Raw genomic sequence first — 14541 nt, 5'->3', positions numbered from 1 at the left:
CTATAGAGCCTATTTCCATATTCGGACTATAGAACCCTTTTTAAAATTCGGACTATAGAGCCTATTTTCATACTCGGACTAGAGAACCGCTTTTAAAATTCGGATTAAAGAACCTCTTTTAATATTCGGATTAGGGAACCTTTTTTGAAATTCGGACTATAGAACCTTCGAAATAAAGAACCGTCGGAATAAAGAACCTTCGTAATAAAGAACCGTCGGATTAAAGAACCTTCGGACTAAAGAACCGTCGGACTAAAGAACCTTCGGACTATAGAGCTTCCACCTTTGTTAGTGGGGCTCTCCTCCTAAATATCTTCCAAACACCCAAAATTTAAAAGATACGCGTTGAAGCTGATGAAATTAGGTTAAATAAGTAATATTTTTCCTACATCTTAATCTACTTACAACGAGCTGTCATGTTCTGTTTGATTACTCCTTTCTGAGAGAATATTGACAGTTTAACCATTTCGTCTCTATTGTAGCGTCCACGAATCTCAACCATATTGAGTGGTATGATACCATCATTTGCAACACTACTGCAGAAATGATGCGGATGGATGAGTATTGGGGAAGTGGGCAATTTACCATCACCAACGTGGATCTTAACCACCAATGACCTCCTGGGAATCTTGGAACCTTTGTTATTGAAAAAAAGATAAGAAACCAACATCAAGTAATTTACGAAAAGTCCACCTAAGTATCTTTAACTTTGGATGCGCGAGCTCTGCATTGATGATTTTCGGTGAACATCATTGTTCTGTCAATACATTTAGATTCAACTCTTTATGATGACATCATGGAAATTACTAAGGGTGGGAGTCACTGAGTGTGCAGTGCCGTACCATTATAGTTGAGCAATTACGAACAATTGTTTTCAACCTTTTTGTTCTTCTCTTTACAAGAAGTTTACAAGAATGTCTCGTCATATGCCAAGTAGGAAAAATCTCTCGCTATAAATTGTTTTCAGAAGAATTAGCATTCCACCAGTATGTTGGTATAGAGCACATACCTGTAGGATACTGGTAAACTCGTCGCAAACTATTTGGTGGCATTCCATATTCAATTGTCACTTCTGCCACTCCCTTGAAGTTCTTCTTTGGTGTAAACTCAGCAGTTGTGAGTGCTTTGATGACATCATATGCTGGTCCCGATATGGAGAAGAACGTTGTCATATTAGGATACATTCCCATGTGGTCGAAGAAGATACGCAGATCTTTGTCGGTTTTCAATGTCACCAGCCCTTCCTCAGCATAGACGACACTGTTCAATATACCTGAAAGTTATAAATCCGGGCCGTTATGATTACAAAATACCAGTACTTAAAAAAAATAATCGGGCACCAAACTTTTCAATGATCCGATCCGCAGTATGTGAATGATTTATAATCTGATGCGCAGTTGCGATGCGAACTTACCTTTCATGTGCGGTTCCAGAACATTTGGGGTGATGTTGAGTGGAACAGTGTTACCTTGTTCCACGAAAATAGATGGCCAAAACGGCACCATGTTAAATTTCGGATAATTATGTAGCATATTAATGCAACTGTCTGTGCTCTTGACTCCCCATACCGCCAACGCATCAGATGCGAGATCCGAATCGTTTCTGTACATCTTAATCTGGTAAAGAAGAATCACGTTATTTCTTAATCTTAAGAAGAGGAAGGAATAGACGGTAGAAGGAGCACAAAAGCACCACCCACTGCCGGCACCACCACCATGCACTACCACCACCACAAACAACAACTGCAACAACAACACCGCTACCAACACCAACAACAACAACGGTGCCATGAACAAATAATTATAATGAGCTTTAAGCTGAATTTATACTCGATCGCCGAGCGATTGCGATGAAACGCTTTTGGAAAGCGACAGGCAATCGCCGAATTTTGCGATGCATCGCCCGTCGCTTTTGCACTAATCACGGCGATACCGATTGCAGACGACAATTAAAATATTCTAAATGCCACAAAATACATTATTTAAAACATCAGTTGCTGGGAAGTTGAGATTTCTTCAACTTGCAAAAGCGACGTCGTTTTTGCCTCAGCGATTTGAATCGATTGGTCGGCTCGACGCTCTGGAAATGTAAGTAAACACGGAGCATGCGTGAGAATCGCTTTTCTGCAAAAACGATCAAGTATAAATTCAGCTTCAGAGAGTGGATTTCTATGCGTCTGGATCGTCACATTAATGGAAATAACGTTCTCTTTCATTTGCCTTTAATGGTTCATTACCTTAACCTTCACATTGCAGACATCCGTCACATTCTCACGGAACTCAACTCGAATTTTCCGCAAATATTGGTTACATTCGTCAACGGTGAAGCAGTTAAATATGGGAGCTCCTGCTCCAACGCTTTCAACGTATGCAATCTATATAAATTAAAAAACGAATAAAATAACTGGAAAATTTATCACACCTGGGTGATGGGTGATGTAAACAAACCCCCGAAATTAAGTTCCGTCTATTTTTTTTTCCTATTACATTGCTAGACAGGCACGGGCGTCAATAACGGGTGGGTGGGTGTGATGACGGGGGAGTACATTAATTTCTAAGCGCTCAGTAGTAATAGTAGGGTTGTAGACGTTCGACTCGAAACCTTTGAACGTTCGACCTTGAAACTTCAGACGTTCGAAGTTCCGACCATCGACGTTCGACCTTGGAATGATGCCCAACGCTCGAAGTTCAAGCGCTCAGCGTCGGACGTTAGAGCGTTCGACTCGTCACGATCAACTACCGGGAAGGTCTTTCAACGAAATACTAGCGTATCTCTATAAAAGCAAGCAGAGGGTAATTTATTACGCACAAATTGAAAAAAAAATATGTCTCGAAACGACGAAGAATATTTAGCGGTACGAAAATATAATTGTACTTAAAATCAATACCACACGGCATCGCGATTTTTGAGATGATCCAAAAATGTTTACGAGTAAACATGGTAAATGTAAACCACGACGCTTACTTTTCACTTCAAAAAACCTACCCATCTTGGTTCTATATTAAGAGGGGCGTTATTGAAGCGATTCACGAGAGAATAAAGATAAAAAGAAGAACGCTATAATAGTTGTACGATATTTATATTATTTCATTTGTATACATGAAACTTTTTATACTATGTACACGTTTAGAACGCTATGTACGATATTTACAATATATTTTGTTTTATAGGTGTAGGATTATCGATAGTGTAAGATCTGTGTAATTAATCGCGTTATGTGACGAGTCGAGGTAGATGCCCCGCTGCGTACAACTAATGTTCGTCGCAGGGGTGCAAATTGTGATTTCTTCCTCAGGAGCAAGGTTTTTAGGCTCAAGGTTTCCTCAATCACACTAGACTATGCCATAGTCGAATTTTGAGAAATTTAGAAATAGGCCTATGTTATTAATCTCGATATTATAATGTAATAAATAGTCTCAATATCGTGTACCACCTAGATGTAGGCATTCTAAGCGATTTGTGTCCTGCAATAATTTGTGTTTTTTAATATTTTTTTGAAAGAGGGCTCCCTTCATGCCTACCAGTGATTATCCAGCAGTCTGTTTTATTTTGGAGAATTGCTCACGTTGCTGACTGCTGTTTTCCCGAGCCTGAAAATCCACTTGGGTATCAAGCTAACAGAGGGCGTACGGTGACTGAACAGATCAGGAAAATCTATCAATTGTGCACACAATCGGAGTTTTAAATGCAAAGGTAATAGGGGTAATACTGAGTATGCACAATGGCAAGTGGACTACGGAGAAGTCTACAATCACACCAAACATAAAATAGGTTTGTTCTGCACTTCGAAAGATGAGAATGGTACCATAGGATTTTTTAAAGAGACTCTACTCTTCGAGCTTTCAAAAAGGGCTTTATTTGCGAAAGTGTGCGTGCGAGAAAATTTGGTATACTAGTTTGGCCCATGTTTGGTGTGAATTTTGCTTGGACACAGGCTCCTTTCCCTTTCTTCCCCCCCCCCCCGATTTTCTCTTTCATTTTTTGTCAGGTGGAGCACTTTTCTCTTTCATTTTTTGTCAGGTGGAGCACTTTTCTCTTTCATTTTTTGTCACTCTGCCAACCCCTCTTTTCCTTATCAAGAAATTCCTGCCTCTTTTTTTGCGTTTGATCTTTCTTCTACTGAGTGTTCTTTAACAATATCATTTGAAATATTATTTGAAAGGTACAAAGATTGAATTATTTGCTTAGCACTAGCATCTGTTTGCAGCATGCCCTAAGTTTAACTTCCTCAATTTGTGCATCAATAGGGAATCAAATTGGCATGCCTTCTCTATTTTGTTTCCCTTTAATTTCCTCAAATTGTGCTGGTCAGTAGGAACCACTAGCTGACCCTTGTATCTCCATTTCTGTTACCATGGTTGGTTATACCGCCTTTTTTATGTTTACCTCTAAATATTGATATGGGTCCATTTCACTATCCTTTACAACTTGTTCAGTGCTTTATGTTCTCTTTTTAAATTCCCTCAAACTTTTCCAGGATGTCATCTCCTCACTGGCACTTCGTATTTATTTAGTATTGAAGCACTTAATTCCTTCATGACTTCTTTCTTCATTGCCTTCAATTCATAAATTTCCTCAGATACGTGCCACGAATATCACCTGCCTTCACCCAACTTCTTTTTTCTTGTTAAATTACATTGAATACCTCCTCTGATGATAAATGGTAAATTTCCTCAAATATGAATTGTTACCCATGTCATACTCTAACACCAACACCTTCCTCTGTTAATACTTAAGGATCTTAGTTCTTGAAAAATCATGCGAATTCCCCAATATTTTGCACAAGTGTCTTCCTCTCTTCACCTATTAACTCATTATCTTTTGCTGAGTTCTGTTTCCCTCTTTCTTCTCATCCTCTTCTTCTTTCCTCTTTCCCCCTTCCTCTCCTCTTTTCCTTTTCTTCTCCCTTCCTCTTCTTTTCTTGCTTTCTTTCCTTCTTCTCAAGGTGTTATTTCCTCAATTTTGACTGTCATTTCCTAGGAGCGGTTCTCCCCGCTCCTGCACAATTTGCATCCCTGGTTCGTCGTCTCGTTTCAAACTCCCGGTTCAAACTCTCCACCGTCGCGTCTCCCTAGCTCGATGTACGACCTCTACTTTTGTGCAGATCATCCCGTCTACTTGACTGTAATAATGGATCTTTCGAAAAGCCAACATTCAAAAAGGCCCGTGTCCGCTACACTTTCCATTCCTATACTCTTTATCTTTCCATTTTGCAGCGGATATCGTCGTACTTTCCGCAAAATCGACCAGGTTGGCGTCTAAGTTTTAGCGACCTCCAATCATATAGCACGAATGTAGTCCAGATCCAGTTTGAGTAAACCGTATCCCAAAATGGTCGCAAATTGTTCCTCTTAGCATAATATTCCATAATAGGAGGTTTTACATAATGTAGGAGGTTTGCTTCCCAAGGTTTCACAGGCAAATAGGTCAAGACCATTAAGCTCCACATCAAATGTTACATACCTATTGACTGACCAACTTTTGGGTGGAACCTTGGGAAGCAAACTTTCTACAAGTGCACTATGAATTATTATGCTGAGAGGAAGAATTTGAGACCATTTTGACAACAAACGGAGCAAGTTTTCAATTTTGACCCCTGTAGATTTGACCTTGTTGCTATAAACGTGTACATATTACATAGTATAACAAGTTTCGTGTATACAAATAAAATAATATAAATAACGTACAACTATTATAGCGTACTTCTTTTTATCTTTATTCTCTCGTGAATTGCTTCAATAATGCCCCTCTAAAATAGAACCAAGATGAGTATGTTTTGAACGTGAAAAGTAAGCGTCGTGGTTTACATTTACTCGTAAACATTGTTGGATCATCTAAAAAAATCTTCTTTTTTTTCAATTTGTGCGTAATAAATTACCCTCTCACCTCTGCTTGCTTTTATAGAGATACGCTAGTATTTCGATGAACGACCTTTCCGGTAGTTGATCGTGACGAGTCGAACGTCTGACGCTGAGCGCTTGGAATTTCGAGCGTTGAACGTTCATAGTTCCAAGGTCGAACGTCGATGGTCGGAACTTTGAACGTCTGAAGTTTCAAGGTCGAACGTTCAAAGTTTTCGAGTCGAACGTCTGTAACCCTACTATTACTACTGCGCACTTTAAGCAAAGTCATTGTTCATTGAATTTACAACCGTATGACAAAACAGGCGAAAGTAGTAACTTTACGCACAAGATTGCAATTTAAAGAGAATTGGTAATTGCTCATTGAAATGAATCTATATGGACAATATAAGTCAGTGTGCTCTTTCATTTAATGACATAAAATTTGAAAAATATTGTAAGGATCACTCGGGGCTTTGACTTTTAAAATCTACATTTTGGTCCAAAATCGTGCGTGAATAGGTCATTTTCAACAGATTTACTACATCTACCTTGCTATAAACATTGAATTGCGTCATCTGTTGACGTATTGAAAAAAGTTTAGCGAGAAGTATTAGGTTTCGTTCGATATAAAAATAATTCTGATTGGATGAAAGCAACATTCGGGGTTTGACAAAAACCAATCACAAATTCAGTATTTTCCACCAGTCATCAGCTAGAAGCTCACACAGCTCTTATGATGCTATGCACTCAACCGTGTAGTGTAAACACAGACTGTGTAGAGACAATGCACTGCTTGCTTGGACAAAATTGTGTACTCAGGTGCATTGAGGTGGAAACTGTGCACAGATGCGTTTATAAATGAATCGTTTTGTAGCCAAACATTTCCATATGATGTGGGTAGGGGGACGGCAAAATTACTCATTTTTTGTTCTTTTCAGCCACTTTTAAACACTTTATATAATCATGATAACCTTCAGCTCAGTTCGAAATACCGTACCCTATTCTTGATCCCATATGAATGGAACTCATTTTAAGATTTTGCAAAGTTTGAGAAAAAATGGCACGCTTACTGAGCTATTGACACGTATTTCGAAGCGCAATTTCCCTTCTGCTTCCTTTGTCATTGACCGGAACTTCACGTTTGTGATTTGGAAATATCTGGCACCGGTGTTGTAGTAAGAGAAAATGCTTCTGAAATGTTAATTAATAAGCACATGATAGAATAAAGAAGAAAGAAGAACCACGCATCACACATTAGCACAATTTAACATGAAAATACAAAATAGAATATTGTATTATTTTATATTACCCCCCTGGAACTTATCTGTATTGTATATTCTTTTTGTATATTCTTTTTGTGCTTGTATCATTATTGTACTGTTTTTATTTGCAACGCATGAAATGATTTAAATAAAAGCCCGATTTCGGGCATGAAATACACACAAATAATGAAAATACAAATGGAAACATAACACATAGTAATGTATAAACCAGAGAAAAAAATCCGGGCATAGGCCTACCTGCCTATGCGGGGACTTGAACGGAACCCCTGACCTTCCACTTTACAGTCGGGCGGACGCTCTAACCACTGAGCTACACAAACTGTCCCTGATAAACAGGGCTCAAGGCTGGTACTTTATGGATAATGAGCAGTCAGGGTAAACAGTACAAACAATTAACACACAACACACCATCACCAGCGTACGAGATCAATTAATGATGCTTACCCGCCAGCCTAATATCACAGAAACAAGGGAAGAGGCTTCCGCATCGCACACTGGAACATAGAAACATTTTTAAATGTTTAAAAACATTTTTAAATGTTTAATTGTTTAAAAACGTTACCAAACATTTATTGATCTAGTGCACTAGTTGAAAATGTTTTAAATGATTTTATGTTCCAGTGTGCGACGCGTAAGCCTCTTCTCTTGTTCGCGTGATACCGGTAGTAGTTGTTTTTTCACTACAAAAAAAGTACATTTGTCAAATTTGCCCAGGCCTATATTAAATATGAATTTTACTAGTTCTTATCAGACTCAGTGTAGGTTGGAACTTTCCAACTTGGAAAAACTACCTAACTAGTATAATAGCCAGCAAACTGTTATATGTTACCTCGCGACCACGGTCTTTGGTTGAGACGTAAGAGCATCTACGTAGATATCAAAATCAAATGAAGCAAACGCGCCTGCAGTATTGTCATCCATTATACATGTATTTTGTGTTATTTCTTCGATTTCAACGTGAATGTTACTAATCCAATCCGAACACAATTTCTTTAACCAAAAAGGTGGTAATACTCGCGGCCATCGTGTCCATTGCTTATTAGGATATGGGTGCCAGAATCTGCTATACCAAGGAGGCCATACATTCGGTTTTAAGGGGTCACTATTTCGCCCTGTTACTATGCTCCATTTGTCTGGTCGTTGTTCCACCATCCATGTTTTCTCGGGTATGTTCCAGTTTGGTGGTATTGGCCACTTTTTGCACCACGGAATATACATCAAGCTAGACAAAACTTCATTAATTCCATCCAAGGACCCTGTTTCAACAAGGAGAAAATGAAATAGATAATTGTGACAATTAATAAAGCTGCGATGTTTTTGCCCATAAAATTGGCGCTATGTTTTGTAAAATCACTCGAAAGAAATCGAAAATATTATATTTTTTCATCTGGAGGTAATGCATTGTTGAATGATGTCATATTTTACTAATAGCAATGAAAACGCGTTCGGGTAAAAATGGCACCACATTAGGCTAAAAAACAATGCTATGTCTCAAAGCCCATGGCAGTGTCAAGAACGAATGTGGAATGCGGTTTTTTTTTTAAGATTTGTAAAAAAATATATATCTTTACGATTTAAAAATAAAAATTGATTTTGAGTTAAAATGTAATTTTCGAGTGTTCAAAAGTACACAGCATAAAGCTGTGGTTGATTTACACAATTGAAGTTGTTTGGGTATTTAAAACTTATTAGGGGGTCCTATCTGTGAGTGGATTAAGAATGGTCCTTTACTCTTATTTTCTTCCTAGAGTAGCTACAAATTCTACAAAATTCAAAAATAAAACGGAATAACTTAAGCAAACGTAAAGGAAAATGTCCTTTCTCCTGGGACTAAATTCCACTTAGACCAGGTCTAACTTTAGACGCGGTCTAACCCTTTTGTGCATACGGACCATCACGTATATGAGATTATGAATGTTAATTATTTATTTATTTATTTTATTTATTTATTAGACTTCATCACTGGTACATATATAATTATTGCACATCAAAATTTTGAAAAATATAAATATAAAAGCTTATTTTTAAAAAAACATGTTAAAAGACCAGCGAATAGGCTGGGATAAACAGGTGTAAATTCACCTCTAGAACCATCCCACCTAGGAAAGACCTAAATAGTTTGGAAAAAAGAATGGAATGCCAGGGGCAAGACCTTAAATGGGCCTACAATTAGGGCATCGGCAAGTAGAAAACCAAATGCAGGTATCAGAAGGAACAAATTTGTAATAAAATTGAGACTTCAAAAAATCCAGAGCTTGATATTTGAAAGAAGAAATGGAATTGGATAATCTGGTTTCCAGAGGCAGCTGGTTCCACAAGGGAACAATGCGGTTAAAGTATGATTGTTTGTGGGATTCAGTCTTACACCTCTGAAAAGATAACATAAGAGGATCTGCAGAGAGTCTAGTGGTGGGATGGTTCTGTTGGTTTTTACTTTTAAAAACAACAAACTTATCTACATCTAAATCACATTGCCCCAACTTGCATCTATGAAAAAAGCCAAGATCACCGAGTTCCCTTCTGGATGATAGTGGAAGAAGATCAAGACTGGTTAACAGCTCTTTATAGTCCATGTCAGGATAGTGCATAATGAATTTGGTAGCCCGTCTTTGGTGGACACCTTCAATAAGCTGGACATTTTGTTTTGAAGTCCCGCTCCAAAAACAGCTACCATACTCAAGGTCACTCCTGACAAGTGCAGTATAAAGAGTCTTAGTCACTTTAACTGGTGCATTAAAACCAACTGTTCGCATGATCATCCCCATCTTTCGGTTGCTCTTTTTAACGACTTGTTTTACATGATTACTCCAGTCAAGTCTGTCTGAAACATTAACACCAAGATCTTCAATGGCATTAATTTTCTCAAGGGTAATACGATTCATCTTATTAGCAAATTGAACTTGATTTATGCGCCTGGACATGGTAATAACCTGACATTTTGAGGGATGGAAGTTGAGGTCCCACATCAAACTCCAATTATACAAGGCATCCAAGTCTGATTGCAGTAGCTTACAATCGGAAGTACTGCTAATGCTTTTGTAACACTTGGAATCATCCACAAAAAGAGCAACATTTGCATGTTTGGCAACGCTGGGTAAGTCGTTAATAAAAAGAACAAAAAGCAAAGGACCCAAGATCGAACCTTGTGGGACACCTGAAATGACAGGGAGCCAGTCAGAGTTTACCCCATCAACAACCACTCTCTGCTCCCGTCCAGTAAGGTACGAACTAAACCAGTTTAGGAGGATGGAATGCATACCAAAGGATTGTATTTTGTGTAAAAGAAGTTTGTGGGAGACGCTGTCGAAAGCTTTTGAAAAGCAAGATAAATCATATCGACTTGCCCAGCGTTGTCCATAGCAGCACTGACCTCGTGAAAAACGGTAAGGAGTTGAGTAGTAGTTGACCGTCCCTTAATAAAACCATGCTGAAGATGATATAGCTTGGACTTTATTTCAGGGAAGATAACATTATAAATGGCCCTTTCCATTACCTTGCCGCATATACATAAAAGTGAAACTGGACGATAATTACCAACTTTTGGTTATCAGATTTTTATAGACTGGAATTACGTTGGCCTTCAACCAATCACTGGGTAAATTACCTGAATCAATTGACATATTAAAAATATGACAAAGGGGAGATGCAATCTGGTTAGCACATTCCTTTAAGACACGCGGAGATATGCCATCAGGTCCTACGGCCTTAGTAACATCTAGATTTTTCTGAATGTCAAGCACATTATCAACCTGAAGTTTAATATTGCCAAGGGATTCATGTTGGAAAATTGGCACATCAGGAAGTGTAATGTTTACCTTAGGCTGGGTAAAAACAGAATAAAAATAATTGTTAAACATTGTAGCCTTGCTTGTGGCAGTCGCAGCACACTCATCACCACTATAAATTGCTTGGGGGCAGAGATTTTGATCTGGTCTTAGATCTAAAAAAAGGACCAGAATCTTTTGGGTTCTCCAGGATGGTAGTCCCAAACCCGTCAATGTAATCTTCATACTTGTACGAAATCATGTTTTTCAACTGGTTACGAAGTTTACGAAAAGTCGCCCAGTGGCTTTCAGAGTTAGTTTTTTTGGCCCGCTTCCAGGCAGTGTATTTTTTGTTCCTAAGATGTCTAGCATCAGAATCAATCCAAGGAGGTGTAGTACTATCCCTGATTTTAATCTTGGGGATGTGCAAGTCCAAAATACTATTAAATATGTGAATAAATGTTGCCCATGCAGAATCAACTGATATAGCATCATAAACATCACTAAACTTAGCACACAACAACTCGGATCTAATTAGATCAAAGTTAGCTTTCTTAAAGTTATACACATAGCGAGGAACTTTTTTGAGTCTTTCAACAGAAGTTACAATTCAAAACTCAAGAAGCTTATGGTCAGTTGTGAAGATTTCATCTGACACACCCAAATTAATAACCTTATCTGTAGATGTTGTAAAAAAAAATCTACAAAATATCACTATGAAGACAGGAGTGTAGATGATGGCATACCTACAAATTCCAAGTTTCTCTTGCCATTGTTAGTCACGCTTGTGTTTTGATTATGATACATCTTGTAAAAATCAGAATCACTATCAGGTACACTGGATCGTATTTTATCCTAAAGACAAGGTAGAAATGAATACCGTCGTTATACACCTCTTTGTAATTGACCACTTCGTTGACCACTTCGTCTTGTTCAAGACGCCCGGTCTCAATATACTATGGCCAGCTAATTTCCTCAGGCCCCGGCCGCTTTATACGGCCAATAAAAATCAAATTTCTGCACTGATCATTTGTATTCAGCCCCATTGGCAAGCCAAGCGAACACTCACAGCTATTGGCACTGTCAGTTTTTCTTCATGGTTTTACATTGTACAAACCAGGTCGGCGATGCGAAGCCGAGCGTATTTTGAGCACGCCCATCGCTAAATAGAATCGATCGATAGAATCTAACACGCGTTACATACAGCATGTGGCCCGAGTGGATAAGGGCTTGAATCAAGACTACTTTGTTGCCGTTGGCGGCGTTTGGCTATGCTGACTCCAATTAGGCCGGAGTTAGCGAAGTGGAAAACTGAAAGCGAGGCCAAAGATGTAAATTACATACGACTAATTATACAAAGTTAATTTGCCAAGTAACTATAAGGACTATCTTGCTGAGACTTGGTAGGCTACATATGTAGTACAAGTACAATAGAATTATATTACGTTCAGCTCATTTTAATCTGCACATGAAAATGAAAAAGAGATGGGCGCTTCGGCCTGTAATCATTGCTCTGGCACTACTTTACCTTACCTACCCAAGGTAAGGCATATTATATATACACTCCCATAAGCATAAGCGATAAGTTGTTCTCTCTAGATATTCTCTAAATATCTTCTAACAAACACTCCGAAAGTGAAGAACATTATTTAAATTGTCGGAATGAAATAATATAAGCTTACCAAACTATGCCACACATTCACATCCGGTGAGTTATCAGTAGCCCGAATGACAGTAATGAACCCATGACCATCTTTCAACTGACTGTGTCCTGCATAAGTTTGTTTTGAAAATCTGTCAGACCAGATTGGCTCTGTAGGTCTCATTTCAGCAGTTCCAATTTCATCAAAAGATGCCATCTGTGAAATCAAATTTTAATATTGTATTTCATGAACAACTGCATTTAAAGATGCGTTATAAACATTATAAACAAAATGATAAAGGAGGCAACAGTTTGACATCATGATCCTCAGCGAGGTTCCAGGAGTGCCTGTTTACAAGTGAGCATATATAGAGGGTGGGTCAAGAGAAAGCTGTTTAGGTTCTGTAGATTGGGTCTGGGATGCCTAGGCTGGCTGGATTGTAACGATTTGGTGAAACATGTCGGCCATTTTGATGGACGCCAAATCAAATTGCCCCAATTTTTAGTCTTGTATATTGTTCACAAGTTGAGATGCATAGCAAAATATAGTGAAAATGGCAACATGAACTTTTATCTTCATACCGATTCGTGTACCTAGACAATGAAATAAAATTATCGAAATGCTACGGGTTTCCACTTCCCCCGTGCCCGTCTATTATTGTTGACGTTACGAAGGCCTACAGGCCTACATGCCGCCTTGGTCTCCACTGAAAACCCACCCATCGATATACCAAAATTGCTGAAAAGGTACCCCAAAACCGTAGCACATACCCGTATACCTTCAATCATGGAGAACCCCCTCCGGGCAAAGAATGTAAATACTCGAACAGTTTTGTCAGAGGGCTATTACTCCGAAAGCTGCACTTATCATTGCTTATTATAGGGTAAGTCTCTGATTCCTTCAGCGAAAACTATTGTTTGTAATCTACTTTTACGCCAACTGGCCTTTGACCCTTATCAAAGCAATCAACTCTGAAACGTATCGCGAATTATTTAAAATAAAATTGGTTATCTCTTGCGCTGTTTGTCTTATCTCATAGTGTATTCAAATGACATTGTATATGTGTCAAACTGAATTGAAACATGTTTGATTTATTCATTTGCAATCAACGATATAGAGTCGAGATGAATATCGTTGAAGATTTGGTCCGTGCTTTTGGTAAAGAAGGTGAAAATTGGTTTTAAAGCCATGTAGGGCAATAGAAAGAGTCAATGAATCAGTTCAAATGCAATATATTCAACCATAGATATTCAACTGACCTGTGGATAAAACACCACGTCATTCGTAATGTCCTGTCGAATCCACAAAATGCCTCCCTCGTCAGTGTCCACTTTTACACGGTATTTGCTTTCATTCATGTCATTTTCTTGTACGTCTAAGTATACGAACTGGATTGGTTGACCTTCTTCTGTATAAAATGACATAGCTTTTTCTGATGAAAGACGTTGCCCTAGGAAGCTAATCGTCATGTCTCGGTATTTTGGCAGCACCTTAATGCGAAGTTGGCGTTTACTCTTTTGGAATTGTGCATAATGTGGATTGAGTTCCCGCTGATCGGCGACGATGTTATGTATGTCTAAACATTTTTCGCCACTGAAAGATGCTCTTTAACAGAAATAAAATAAGCAAAACGGGTTGCAAACTTTTATAATACTATAACAAAGATCAACAAATAAAAATGTGTTTGAAATTTACCTCAGATGTAATAGTCCATCCAGTTGGTGGACATCCAAGTTAGTCAGTGTCTGATGCCGCAAAAGTTGATTGTCAGAATTGAAAATCTGCCATCCTTGAGGAAGACTGAGTCTACAATTACATCGTCCTGGCAAGTTCCAAAATGTATAAAAGATTATTAATTTCATTTTCCATCCATGAGTGAGCAAACCATATACACAAAATTGTTAGATAAATGAGCAAGCTCTTTTCACTTCTGTTTTCTCTGTTGTTTTGAGTGCATACCCTATCATTGTTGATGAAATTGCTGATTGGATAATGACGATTATGATGA

Source organism: Amphiura filiformis, chromosome 3 (genome assembly GCF_039555335.1).
Source record: "Amphiura filiformis chromosome 3, Afil_fr2py, whole genome shotgun sequence".
Lineage (NCBI taxonomy): Eukaryota > Metazoa > Echinodermata > Ophiuroidea > Amphilepidida > Amphiuridae > Amphiura > Amphiura filiformis.
This window is presented reverse-complemented; position numbering follows the sequence as displayed.